Here is a 15,305-nt window from a genome sequence, read left to right as displayed (position 1 = left end):
TCTGAGGGTATATATCCCTGAATTACGTGTTATGTGAATTGTCTGAAGGTGACGCACATGCTAGGTGACTAACGTGTGGGCATGCACTATAGAAATTGTGACTTAAATAAATTCGGTGGAGTTGTAAAATTAAAGAATCATGTTATTATCCACATATCCTCCACGTGTTAGAGAAATTGAGGCTCGTATTAAAGATCATGTTTAGGCTACGTGCAAATATTTCGGGACCTATAGGGTCGTGTTGCTGTTAAATTAATTATTTTAAAATGTACATTTCATTCTCAGTCATGTTCATCAATTGCGAGGATATTTATGAGTTCGATCTGCGCGCCGCAACATGCCATATTGGGTTTATATTTATTATTATTATATGGATCGGGGCTGCACGCCGTAACATGCCTTATAGGCTTTATTATTATGGGATCGAACTGCACGCCGTAGTAGGCCATATCGGCTTTATATAGCGCTTGGGCTGTAGGAGCCCCTCCGTAGTTTGCACCCCCCATAATGAGCGCAAATGATTTTATATTCGGGATGGACTTCCTAGGGCATGAAATTGCCTTATTTATTTATAATTGTGATGAATTCCCTAGACATGGATCTTGTCCGAGTTATTTATATTTGGGGATAAATCTTTCCCTGGGCTGGATTAGCCTTATACAGTACTGAGTGACTGACTGTTAGTTGATGTATATATATATATGGTATGGATCTTCCCTGGGCTGGATTAGCCATATACAGTACTGAGTGACTGAGCAGTTTGTGATCGTGAGTACACGAGGCTTTCCACTGAGGTGCATCACATATAATACGTACGCAAATGATTTTATATTCGGGATGGACTTCCTAGGGCATGAAATTGCCTTATTTATTTATAATTGTGATGAATTCCCTAGACATGGATCTTGTCCGAGTTATTTATATTTGGGGATAAATCTTTCCCTGGGTTGGATTAGCCTTATACAGTACTGAGTGACTGACTGTTAGTTGATGTATATATATATATGGTATGGATCTTCCCTGGGCTGGATTAGCCATATACAGTACTGAGTGACTGAGCAGTTTGTGATCGTGAGTACACGAGGCTTTCCACTGAGGTGCATCACATATAATACGTACGCAAATGAGATATAGAGATGTCATGCTCCTCATATCACTTAGAATTGATCTATTTTACTTGTACTGAGTTTAATTGTTGCACTTGAAAGCATGCCTACATTTCTGTACTGTTATTTTTATACCGGATTGTACCTGTTGAGCTCGTCGCTACTTTCAGCCTAAAGGTTAGTCTTGTTACTTATTGAGTTGGTTGTACTCATACTACACTATGCACTTCGTGTACAGATCCAGGTACTTCCGGACATGGTGGTTGCTAGTTTTTGGGAGATTATCTGTTGGAGACTATCGAGGTAGCTGCTTGACATCCGCATACCTTGGCTCTCTTCCCTTTCAGTTGTTTGGACTGTCCTACATTTCCAGACATTAATTGTATCCCTCAGACTATATTTTCATTTAGATGCTCATGTACTCAGTGACACCGAGTTTTGGGAGTACTTTATATCAGCATTTGTGAGATTTTTATATTGAATGTAAATATTACGTTTTCAAACTTAAAAGAATCTGTGGTTTATTAAGATTGTTGGCTTGCCTAGTATTAAGATAAGCTCCATCACGATAGGTGTGATTTTGGGTCGTGACATGATACATAGACGTAGTAGTGTTCATGATAAACCGAATCAAACCGACAAAAAATAAACGGTTGATTTTTTCTTTAAACTTTATGGTATATATTAATCATTTGTTAGTTGGTAGTCTAGTTCTTTGCCTTTATAATAATCTAATTTTTGGCCTTTAAATTCTAGTTTGATTTGTAATTTTATTTTTTTAAGTCCAATAGTCTAGTAGTTAAATATAACTTGTCTTTAACAATAATCGGTTTGATAGTTTTATGTTGGAATGCAGTCGCCGAAATATGCGCTTGGCAGTGTATCTCTCATATTTAAGGGAAAACTAACAAAAAACCGACATAATTGAACCAATGAAAAATCAACTTAATTGGCTCGGTTTGACTTCAAAATTTAAAACCGACTTAATTAGTTTGGTTTTTAGGTGAAAATCGACACAAATAAACCATGAACATCCTACATAGAGGTCAGTGCCCATCTACTTTTGAATTTTTCTATTTTCATAAATTTTATTTGGAAGAGTAATCCTGTTTTGCTTTTAATATAGGAGTTTTACCATATACTTTGTGAATATTTTAACTACTCCCATAAGTGGTATGTGGACATAAACTTGCTATCACAAACGAAATAATGAAATTCGTATATGAAAGTCTAGTTTTATTATCAGCTTGTATTTCTTCACGCGCGAATTTTACCGGCCAGTTAGTTACGTACTATTAATTTTTGATTCAATCCCTAGTGTAAACAAAATAAAGCGTGGGTTGCAATCTTCACAAATACTGTTAACAACGAATCAATTTCAATTTTCTCCTAAACTTCAATATGAACAACTCTCCGTTCCATTTCATTTGCATTTCACACAGTCTATGTGTCAAAATGAAAAAGAAAGAAACTTTGCCTAGAAGGAGGTAAACAGGGAATTAAGAGGAGGACGACTTGCATGAGGCATAAATGTGTTAACTTCTTATCATGTCTGGGAAGGACAATTGCTATGTTTTTTCCCTTCCTCTTTTTTCCTTTCTGTTTTCCATTTCTACTAGAAAACAACACAAAGTAAATGTCAATTTGTTACTTGAAATAAAGTTTTAAAATCATCAGTCATACACCCAATCCTACTTAAATACAAGCCAAATTGTGACTATAAATCAACACAACTTCCGGGGGCGAAGCTAACTCTTGGCCAATAATTTTGGTCTAAATTATGTATTTGTCTTAAAATTTTTATTGAATATATATAAATTATTAATTTAGAGCTCATTAACTTGAAATAATAAAATTCATAATTTTATAAACATCAAATCATGTCTCTTCCTCTATGTATAATTTTGTTTGCGATACATGTTAAAGTACAACTTATTGATGATCAGTAATCTATTGTCAAACAAGCTATGTGGACTAAAAAGTAATGACCGACATTCTGAAGAAATTGGAAGGAATGAAGCAAGAAATTGGAAAAGCTCATGTCGGCATCAGTTATAAGAAATATACTTGCCTTATTAGTGTAATATATGAAATCAAACTTCAGAAGCAAGATTTAGAAGACGAGGAATGGTGGGGGCGAGGAAATTATAAATACTAATATGTATAGGGTGTTTATATTAAATTAATTCAACTTATTATACTTAAATAATTTAATAAAATTAAATATTAATAAATTAAAACTAAGTAAAAATAAAATATATGTATGTCCAAATAAGTATTCTGCATCCATTGGTTAATATATAAATATATGGTACGAATAAGTTTTTACAAAAGGTAGAAAAGAAATTGGTACGGAGCATTTTGATCTTTAAACGTTCATTGGTTTATATGGCCAACTTAACTTTTCTTTAATCCTCTTTTCCAGGAAGTAATGGCACTTAGGAATCATCACATTTGTCGTTTCCTCTAGTCTTTGCATGAGTCCACTCCTCATTATACATTTGTACTATCTTTTTGGAAAATGTTTCGATGATTTTATTTTCATACTATCCTTAAAAACAATTTTTATATGGCGTTTGTTTCACAAAAAAATAAAAAATAAAACTTTCTTTTTGGTTGCAAAAACTAGAAACCTTACTTTTCTGTAATACGTTGGATTGGAAGAAGCTTTTCCAAAAAAGTATTTCAATGTTTGCTTTAAAAACATTTTGTATTTAAGTGGTATTTGGCTTCCTTTCCCCTATCCTTTTCTTTCGATATTAATACAACCATGAAACAAGTCATTCAATTTCTCATGTTATTAATGCCCTTGGACCAAAGCTTCTATTGATTTCTTTGGCCAAGGACGTAATCGAATTAAAGTTCATCAATTCCCAGTGTAACTTCTTGGCTAAACGCAAGCTAATTTTAATTGTAGATTTTTTCTGTAAACGTCTTTGCCGTTTGATACTTTAATACTTGCTTTTCTCTCTCAAATAATATATAGTAGGTAACTGGAATGTTTTCATAACACTGAGAAAACATCAAATATGATAGGTTTATTCTTAATCTTTAATTTGTTACAATTATTCAACTTTAAGTCGTCCATGCGTATGAAACAGATTTTGGGAAACAATCTTTTGAGAGCTTACTATTGAAAATATAAAAAAAAAGATAAAGAAAAGGGAGGAGAGGCTTATAGTAGATAAAACGAAAATACATATATTAAATAATGGAGAAGACTTAACAGAGAGTCTTTCTAGTAATTTTCATAACGTTGTGTGTTTGTGGGGTCATCGTTATTTCCTTTTCTGAATTTATTATTATTGAAATAAAAAATTATTAATGACTTTTAGAGCTTTTGACAATGGGATCTTTCTTTCCATCTCTTTGCTTCTGTAATTGTACCAAGATATATTATATAATTGACGTGAAAAGTGACACAATTAGTAGGGACATAACTAGGGGTGTTCGTCGGTCGGTACAGTACGGTATTTAGACATTTCGGTTTGGTATTTTAGGTATTCGATTTCCTAAAATGTTATACCAATACCGTACCTAATTAAATTAGGTGTGATTCGGTTTTTCTTCTTTCGGTTTCGGTTTATTCGGTACGGTAACTTCTGTTTCTTTGGCTTAAATATTAACTATTGTATAGACTCATAGACTATAATATTCTTAACTAAAGTATTCACAAATATAAAAATAAAAATATTCTAAGCACTATTTATAAAAAATTTATTCAAAACCAGCAAATATCAACACATCAAAAATGTCTTATTATTTGGTTAGAGCTAATTCCTGAACTTAAAGAATACAACAAGGACTAATCCAACAGATGCAATTCAATACACGAGAAGAAATACCCCAAAATCGTAAAAGTATTACGTTAAGTTGCTTGGCATCCTAGAGAATAAGAGCCAAAATCTGCGGCTTACATTGTTCTTCAATTTTCCTAAAGAAGTACATAGGCATTACTACTATAGCCCCAAAGAAAAGTATTATATAACTTAGTATATTATAGTTAATAATATGTGTATTGTGTAACGTATTATATATTTCGGTACGATATCGGTGTTTCGGTATTATTTTTTTAATTACCAAATACCATACCTAATACCAAAAAATTTTAAAAACTTAAACCAAATAGCATACCAAATACCAAAATGTCGAATACTAAATACCAAAAGTTTTAGTTTCGATATGGTATTTCGGTATTTACCAAATTATGCACACCCTCACATAACTACTTGGTAAAAACATGACATATCTTTACTATCATTTGATAACTTGCCCTAAACTACTATTTCAACTTTGAGAATCAGAATGAAGGTGGGATTGGTATCAGACCTACAAAGGATATATGCACAACAATAGAATTCAAACAATGGTGGACCTTTAAGACAAAACAGTCCTTGTGGAGCAGCTTTCTCTTGGCCAAATATTGCAAGAGATCACATCCTATTTCTAACATATGGGGCATTGGTCAGTCCCAAGCCTGGAAAAAAATGATGATCAACAAAAAGAAAGCTGAGGTTCAGATACATTGGAGACTTCATTCAGGTAATGCTAGTTTTTGGTAGGATAACTATCTAGGAACTGGTCCATTGGCAAATCCGAGACATCAAGGTGGTAGACCTGGTGACATCAGTGTTGCACATTTTTGGGATCATGATCAATGGAACCTACAGAAGCTTAATACAACAACACCTGCACATAAAATCACAGAAATTCTGTAGACACCCATATATTTCAGACCACAGACCCCTGATAAGCCTATATGGACTACAAACATATCAGGAAACTTCACCTGTGCATCTGCTTGGGAGGTGATCAGAAAAAAAAAAATATTGCTCTCTAACAAAGTGACTTGGCATAAGAAGATCCCCTTCAAATGGTCCTTTTGTGTATGGAGAGCCATAAAAAATAAGCTACCAACTGATGACAGAGTACTTTACTTTGGGAAGCCCACTGTCACCAGATATGTTTGCTGCACTATACATCATTCAGAAATAGTTGACCACATATTTTCTAGTGGTCACTTTGCAAGAGCTGTATGGAAAACATATTCAGGCATTGTTGGATTCAAACTAGAGGACATTTCACTCATGCTCCTCTTGATGAAATAGTAGCTACAAAAGAGCACGAATATAGTGTAAAAACTTCTTCTGGAGACGCTGCCTATCATCATTTGTTAGAATTTGTGGAAGAATATGTATAATGAAAAGTATGGCAACAAATCTTCCTCCATGAATAGAGTTTTTTTCTCCATCAACTCAGATATTCATCTCTTGCTCACATCCAACTATCCAATGATCAATTGGACTATCAACTGGATTGAATTGTTTACCTCAAAAGAGGAGATTCAGCACATCACCATTACCAAACAGGTAATCTGGCATAAACCTGCAGAAGGATTTATGAAAATAAATAGTGATGGTAGTGCTCTTACAAATCCTGGAGTATAGAAGTAGGGGTTATAGTTAGAGACTCATAAGGTGGCTTCATTCATGCAATAACTGCTCCTCTGGGGATAGGCACCAACAACCAGGCAGAAACTGAGGCTGCACTTATTGGAATAAAATGGTGTTTGGAGAATGGTTTCTCAAACATTCATTTTGAATCTGACTCTTTTCTATTGATTCAATGGCTCAAACAAAGCTCTGATCCCCCTTGGAATCTGACCATGAAAATACAAGATCTCAAAAACCTCTGTGGGCAGTGCAATGATATCACCCTCACCCATATGTATAGGGAAGCCAAACTTCCCAGCTGATTCTCTATCTAAGCTATCCATAACTTGCCACATACAACACATTTCCAACACATGCCAGACCTACCACCACATATCAAAACCCAGATACAGCTCGATCAGAATAACACACCTGCCTTTAGACACAAAAAAACCAACATGATCCAATTTTCAACTAACAGACCTCCCACTTCTAACTCTCATGGCTATTGTTGACAACTGCATACTCATGGGAGCTAATTCACCAGTCCAAACACTAATCATCTCCATAGACACAAAAATGATCAATATGACAAAGGATATGTCTACCTACTAGTTTGCTAACAAGTTTATCTTTGTTGCAGGTACTTTGGGTTGGTCCAGTCCATTGCTGCAGTTGCAATGTGTGGTATTAGCATTTTTAATGCTTATTCTATTACAATTGCATCAATTTTCTTGGACCTTCCCCTTTGTTCCTGATTTCTGGGCTGATAAAATGCAGCCTCAAAGGAGCAGCAAGCTCTCCAATCACAAAACTAGGGGTTCACACCTAGTTCTTTTCGGCAATAACTCAATCCGCAACTCACAAAAGCAAGATGATAGGTGCATAATGCAGCTCGCAAGTTCGCAACACCCATCAGCTCAACTACAGATATATGTCACATATCTAGACTTTCAGTAGGAAACTCTTAGGGGCACAAATCTAACTATCCTGCAAAGGTTCCTCAATCAATTCTCAGCATCAGAGGCATACTAACTGCACAAGCATCTACCTCAACCTGCAAGATTAAAGACATAGTGGAAGATGAAAGCAGCACAATGCTAACTCTTTTCTGTCAAAAATACCAGACAGAAGCAACACTTCTGCCGACTTACATGGGCCTTTTGATAGCTATCTTCAACTTGACTTTCTTTGACCTCACTGTCAAACCAAAGTTGAAGAAAGCTCCTATCATGATCAACTGCTTTTTATCATACCCATTAGGAATATTTTACTCTTTTACTAGAAGTAGAGCCTATTGTACTTGGAGGATGTTCCTCCAAATAATCTGCCCAGTACAATTAGTTTCACTTGTGCTTTTTTGTATAAGTAGACCTCGGTTCTCTACACCTTATTTTTGTATACTCAATTGTTTATCATTATTATTGGATAGACAATTAGTATCTCATCATAGGTCAATACACATAATTGTGTAGGTTCATTTGGTTGGAATGTTTGGATGACCAAGTGTACACCCATCTTATTTTGGGAGGTAAAATTTATGTCCCCCTCCATTGTTGTGCTTTACTTTACATTTATGAAAATTAACGCTAGGCATAATGCCTAGTGGACTTTATCTAAAAAAAACTTTGAGAATTAAAACCACACATCTTGGATGACATCGTAGCGAAAGTTCTTGTGAGGTCATAATTTTTATTTTTGTAACAAAAATTAAAATCTGAACTTTAGTCAAGAAGAACTAGCCAATGGATCGGAGAAAGATAAAAGGGAAAAAAATCATACTTTTTAAAAATTGAAGCCGTCTTATATTGTTCTCGTGCATTGTCCATATTTGAGTACTACTTTAATATCAATGGGAACATCAAATCTCTAATCGATAAAATGATATTTTTTGAAGTATAAGATAACTGAATTTGTTGTTATTATTGTTGCTGAAAACTGAAAATCTCTTTTGAACATGCTAAAGTCTAGTGAATATAAATAAAAGAAGAGAGGTTTCCCCTATAAATAAAAGGTACAGAGTTAAGTGAGTTTTTCTCTGCTCATAAGCAAATATGAATATGGATTTTGTGAAAACAAGCGCTAGCTTCATAGTGTATCGAATATGATGAGATGAGGCAATAAGTAGAAGGAGATACAATGGTTTCAAGGAAAATACAATAAAAATTCATAAAGCTGAAATTTAGATATGTGATCCGTGTCAAGTATAACCCTTCAGGAGACCAAGAGCCAAACCCTAGAAGCAAAAAAAAAGAGCAAAGTTAAAGAAAACAAAATTTAAAAAAAGAAAGGTAAATCATTAACATAATTTATGCTTCGTTAATGTAGCAGTTCATCGAACATTTGACGACATCATGCTATACGGGTGAAATCGAGCCCATTAGATGCCTCAATTTTTGATAAAGTAAACAGAGCAAGAGACGTGATTTCAAGGAACCAGAATCGAGGCAAGGAGCCCTCGAGTTAGGGTCGGGGAAAAATACATGCCCTCGAAAGCATCGGGGCCACGACCCCCAGGTTCGATTCGAATCCCAAAAACCTCGGAGAGCATTACCAGATAATAGAGCACGACCAACAAAGGGCCGTGATATCCGCGACCAGCCGAATATCACGGTGTGAATCTCAGCACGTATCGGCAGAAAATTGGTGATAAGTAAAACGGAAGATTTTTACCTTTTATGGAATTTTACTTAGGGTTAAACTCCCCTACTATATAAAGAGGGGTCTGATTATTCATTAGCGACATTGTAACACATGCATCAAGGCAATATACTCTCATTTTCTCTATCATTAAAAGTTCTTTATTCATCAGTGCTTCGTTATTATGAATCAGGGATCGAGGGTAGGTATTACATTAAAGTTGTTACTGAGTCCGAGATCACTTCCCTTAATTGGTTTGACAATTTATTACGTCCTTTATCTGTTTAATCTAACGTAATTTATTATTTGTATTGTGTAACGACCTAACCGGTCATTTTGGAAGCTTTAAGTTGGAAGAGTTAACTAAGGTTTGAATTTTGAGCTTCACTTAATGTATTATGACTTGTACGCGTAATCGAGATTGAATTTCAGAAATTTCAGAGTTGATTCGGATGAAAAATTCTCATTTCGGAAGCTTTAAGTTGGAAGAGTTAACTAAGGTTTGAATTTTGAGTAAACAACCTTGGAATCGGGATTTGGAGATTCTAATAGGTTCGTATGATAATTTTAGACTTGGGCGTATATTCGGGTTGAGTATCAGGTGGTCCGGGAGCATTTCAGTGTCTATTATGGAAGGTTGACATTTTGGAAGTTTAAGAATTTCTTAAGTTTGATTTGAAATGAATTTTGGTGTTATCATTATCAATTTGGAGTTCCGAGCCTTGGAATAGGTTCATATCGTGATTAGTGTCTTGCACGTAAAATATTTGGCGTCATTCCGGGATGTTTAAGCATAATTGGGACGCGTTCGGCGAATTTGGAATGTTTAAAGAAAGGTTTTGATCATCGATTCATAGTTTTGATGTTGTTTATCATGATTTGAGGTTTCAACTAAGTCCATATTGTGCTTTGGGTTGTGTTGGTACGTTTGGATGGGGTCCCGGGGGCCTCAGGTTTGAAACGGATTGAAGACGGATTGAAACTTGGAATTGAGGATATGGGGTTGCTATTGAAGTCTGGTGTTATCGCACCTGCGGAAGGAGTGGCTGCAGGTGCGTACGGGCCATCGCAGGTGCGATTTTTGTGGAAGGGGCCTGGGAGCGGAGGTGCGAGGAAACTTCCGCACCTGCGAAGTCGTAGATGCAGAGAAGTGATCGCAAAAGCGGAAGAAGCTGGGTAAGACTGGAGTCGCAGAAGCGGAAGGGCTCCGCATGTGCGAGTGCGCAGGAGCGGACTTGGTTCCATAGAAGCGAATTTTCCTGGGCTTAGGTAGAACCGCACCTGCGGCTAGATGTATGCTGGTGTGAAAGATGCTGGGCAATTGTGCTTTTAAATCGAGACACAACTCTTATTTCTCTCATTTTTCTCTTGGGTGGCTGAATTTGGGGAGCTATTTTGAGGGGGTTTTCATCATGCAATACAAAGTAAGTAATTTCTCACTTGTTGAAAGCTAAATATATGGATTATATGGGGATTAAGGATGAAAATATATGGAAATTTTGAAATTTTGGTAGGAAACCTAAAATTTAGTATTTTTGGATTTTGACCACGAAATTGGACGTTGAATTGGGAATAAATTATACAATTGAGTTCGTAATATTATCGGTAATGTTTATCTTTTAATTATTTTGAAATTCGGGCACGTGGGCCCGAGGGTTGACTTTGTTGACTTTTCGACCGGAGATGAGAGGTGTTATAAATTAATTAATTATGATGTGGGGGTATATTTTTATTGGTTTTCATGATTGTTTGACTAGCTTTGGATCGACGTGCATCGGTTTGAGGTGTTAGAGTGGCGTTGGAGCCGGTTGTGGAACTTCAGAGTGCAGTAAGTCTCATGTCTAACCTTGTGAGGGGGAAACTACCCCTAGGTGATATAATTGTTATGTGCTACTAGTTGTGGATGCTACGTACGCACGAGGTGACGATAGTCCATACGTAGCTAAAGTATGCTTATGTCTGGGTAGATCTAGGACTTTATCATGTAATATTTGAATTATTTAAACTCATTCTACTGGCCTAATTAATATAATTTATAATTGAAATTGATTTCAATATATATATATAGTAGGCCGAGCCTTATCACCTTGAATTGTTTGGCAAGTTATTTGAGAAACGGTAAAGGTTATATTCACTTTGTGCTTATGTACTGTATTGTAAGTATGTGTCTCGTAATTCAATGACTTTCTTCTTTTCTTGTGGAGCGGGCCGAATGCCTCGGCAGTATATTAGATGCATATATGGTTCATGCCGCTCGACCCTCGGCAGTGTACACATTATTCTGGATCGGACCGAATGACCTCGGCATAATCGTGCGTTATATCGCTGGCCGTTCGAATATTCACAAGATTATCTTTCCACTGATGTCTAACACTTTATATGATATTCCTTATCCATTTGATTCTGGCACTTGATATATCTGAGTTGTTGAGGTAGAATACAAGACTGAGAAATTCATACCTCTAAAAGAAATATTTGGAAGATTATCTAACTTACAGATTTATCCCATTATTGTTATGTGCTTCATATCTACTTATGATTTATTATATTTCTTTATTGGACCTCTAGTAAGTGTTGATGTCGACCCCTCATCAATACTTCTCCGGGGTTAGGCTAGATACTTACTGAGTATGCATTGATTTACGTACTCATGCTGAACTTCTGAACTAAATGTGCTGGATTCGACATGTTCATCTGGTGGTCATTTTGGTGCGTAGGTGCACCTGCAGAGGAGACTTTATGGTCAGCTGCATTCCACACTACGTATCGCAACCCACATAGTCTTCATCGTACTATTTACTTTATCTTGTCTCATTTACATTCTGGACAGATGTTGTATTATTATTGTATTCCTTTGTAAATGCTCATGCACTTGTGACACCGGGTTTTGAGATATACTAGTTGTTGCTTACAGATTTATATATCATTATCGCCTTTCATTTCTTTTATAAACTGCTACTTATGTACGTTTTTGTGGATTTAAAAGTGTAATATGATTTCAAATGACCTATAGTGGATTTTGGGTCGTGACAGCTTGGTATTAGAGCATTAGGTTCACTTGGGTCTCACGAGTCATGAGAAAGTCTAGTAGAGTCTTGCGGATCATTATAGAGACGTATGTACTTATTTTCGAGAGGGTACTAGGCTATTAGGAGCACTTCCCTTCTTGATTCCTCTTCGTGCGGTTTGATTCCATTGGAGCTTATGCCTTCATTTCCTTCCTACTCAATATTATGCGACGTGGAGAGCTTGTTATCAATTGGGCATCAAGGAGTTGTAGTGGTACTGCAGGCGTGGTGTAAGATGTTTCTCCCTGCGTATTCGGGTAGACTATTATCGTCGCCTTGTGGAAGGGTGTTCTGTCATTTCAGCCCAGCATCTGTATTTCCTATGGTTTCGAGGCTATGCACAAACTATCATAATGTTCATGCGTTGTTATCCCACGGTGTTGGTGTAATGGTAGTGTGCTTGTTTATGTGTCGAGGCCGTGAATGACTCCAAAGGAGCATTTCTCAGTGCATGCTTTAGAGGTTCGGCATTTAATTCCAGCAGAGGAAAGGCAATCGGACTTCGGATGTTCAGGCTTTGGTTGATGCAGTAACGAGACTTGATATTTTTGAGTGTAATGGAATTCGCATATATTATGTGGTGTCGTCGTCCTTGTTTTAACATATTAAGGTTCGTCAGCGTTATGGTCTTCTTTGATTTGCCTTCGGGGTAGGGTGTTTTGAAATGGTGCCGGAGAAGCGATTGTCAGAGAGGGCAGTGTGTAGCAGTTTCAGAATCGAATTGGTCTTTCTAATGCCGATGGATCGAGAAAGATGATCTTCAAAGAGACTTAGAGTTTGTAGCAATTTATTAGTTTAGGTGCTACAAAGATGTATTTTGATTTGAGGCAACATTTGGGTAGCGAAGGATGAAGAAGGACATGGTTTAATCGAAGTGGGAGTAACAGAGTAACATATGGATTTTGTGGCATGATAGCTGATCTCTTCCAATTTCACTCCTCTATTTGAGGATATGAAAATGGTCGATGCAATAATAATACCCAACAAGAGTCGGGGTCGAATTTCGCAGGGAGCTATGTGAATGGGTATTAGTAGTATATATCTTAGCACGTGAGTTTGTATATCTAAATTTTCACTTTCGCAATAATTGGTTTTGTTTGAAAATCTAAATTAAACTACGATTGCGATTTAAAGAATGAAACTAAGAAATTATTTTTGGTTATTTTTCAAATGATATAAAAGGCCTAGGGCTATGACCTTCACCTAGGTATTTTCCTAATAGGTTGTAAACTTTAAAGCTTGTTTTATTGGTCGGGGTATATTATAGCTATCAACACTCAAGTACCTACTCACTACCTCTCGGTCAGAGAGTGATTTTGTCAAATTTGGCTTTCTCAAGTCCAAATGGGTATTGAACAAAACAATTGATAATAAGCTCAAGTCGGGTTTTACTATCTTTAGGTTCAACTCTTTAATTGGGCTTATCAATCTTTCAATTGACCCAATTTCTTGCTAGCCAAGTTTTCCTAAACTAAGTCTCTCTTTCTCAAAGAGAGACCAAGTCAAATAGGCATGAAATAATATTTTCAACCATTAATTCTTCAAATAAAAGCAAGAACAAGTCTAGATAATCAACACCCAACTATAAACAAGCAATAAATCAAATACCTATTAAGTTTACACACTAGGGTTGGGTGACAACCCTATTAAAAATCTAGCTATTCATGCTTAAATTGAAAGAAAAAGAAGAAGAAGAAATGATAATTAAACCCATATTTATAATTAAAATGATGAAATCAAAATTCAAAAAGCTCAAAATAGCAAAAACTACTAAAAAGAGCAAAAGAACCCGTCTAGTGTGGCTGTTGATGTCAAAAGTTAACCTAAAAATGTGAAACTCTTCTAGTTATACAGTGCTAGAATTTTCGGATAAAAATGCCCTTTCAGAGGTTCTACGGTCGCACAATTCCATGTGCGGTCCGCACTTTACTTCAGCCTAACAGGATTGGAAACCTGTGACCGCACAATATTGAACTGCGGCTGCACTTCTCTCTTTCTACGGACAGCACAAATATGTCTCAGCTGCACCTTGCTCTTCTGCGGTCCGCACAAATGTGGTTGCGGTCACACAATAATTGTGCGGCCAGCACTCTTGTTAAACTTGAGATGCAGGTTCTCTGAACTTTGGCTTTTACCCAGTTTCTGCGGCCGCACAATTTCATGTGCGGTCCGTATCTTGCAATCTTCTCTAATGGAATTGCTTCATGACCTGAGGCCGCATATGGTATTCTGCAGACCACACTTTGAGCTTTTGTGCTGTTTTTATCCTTAAGTTCAGATTTCTCCTTCTTGAAGTGGATGTCATCTTTGGGGCTAATTTTCTAATATTCCTGCAATTATGCATATTTTATCAGTTTTCGGGAACCCAATTAAGCACTTTTGGACTAAAACGAAAGCAAAAAGGTACTAATGAGTAGTCGAAATCCCTTAAGAAGTTTTTCACGCCATCCATCATTGGGAAGAGTCACCCGGTTCACACAAAAATTACCTTTGGAAAGAACCGTGGCATTAAGAAAACCAAAGGCTTATTGTTTCAAGAAGCTAAAAGTAAACTACTGAAAGCATAATGGATATACATAATGAGAGAGGAAAAAAAGGAATATATACATCAAGAGAGAACAGAGAGAATATATATACAGAATAAAGTGAAAGAAGAAAATATTATCAGTTATTACAAACCAAATGTCTAAAAGTCATCCAAATAGCAAATAACTCCACCCCCCTCCCCCCCAAGTAAAAATAAGCATTGTCCCCAATGCTTAATCAAAATAAGAATAAAGAAGGGTAAGAGTGAAAAAGACTCCCTATGTGGCCTTGGAAATCTCCGTGTCCATAGTAGTGTCACCGCCCTCAATCTCCTCTAACTGTATCTCATCATCATCGGCTCTGGGAGTAACTGGGTTGGTGAACATCTGGCACACTGCCTCAGTAGTGTCGATAGCCAGGCCTGGTTCCTCAGACTGGCCAGCTGGTGCCACTGGAGCTGATGGTGTTGCTGGATCTAACCCCATGAGCATATCAAATGGAAGATCACCAGTTGTTTCTATCTTGGTCACCTC

This window comes from Nicotiana tabacum, chromosome 4 (genome assembly GCF_000715075.1).
Source record: "Nicotiana tabacum cultivar K326 chromosome 4, ASM71507v2, whole genome shotgun sequence".
Lineage (NCBI taxonomy): Eukaryota > Viridiplantae > Streptophyta > Magnoliopsida > Solanales > Solanaceae > Nicotiana > Nicotiana tabacum.
Note: the sequence above shows the minus strand (reverse complement) of the source record.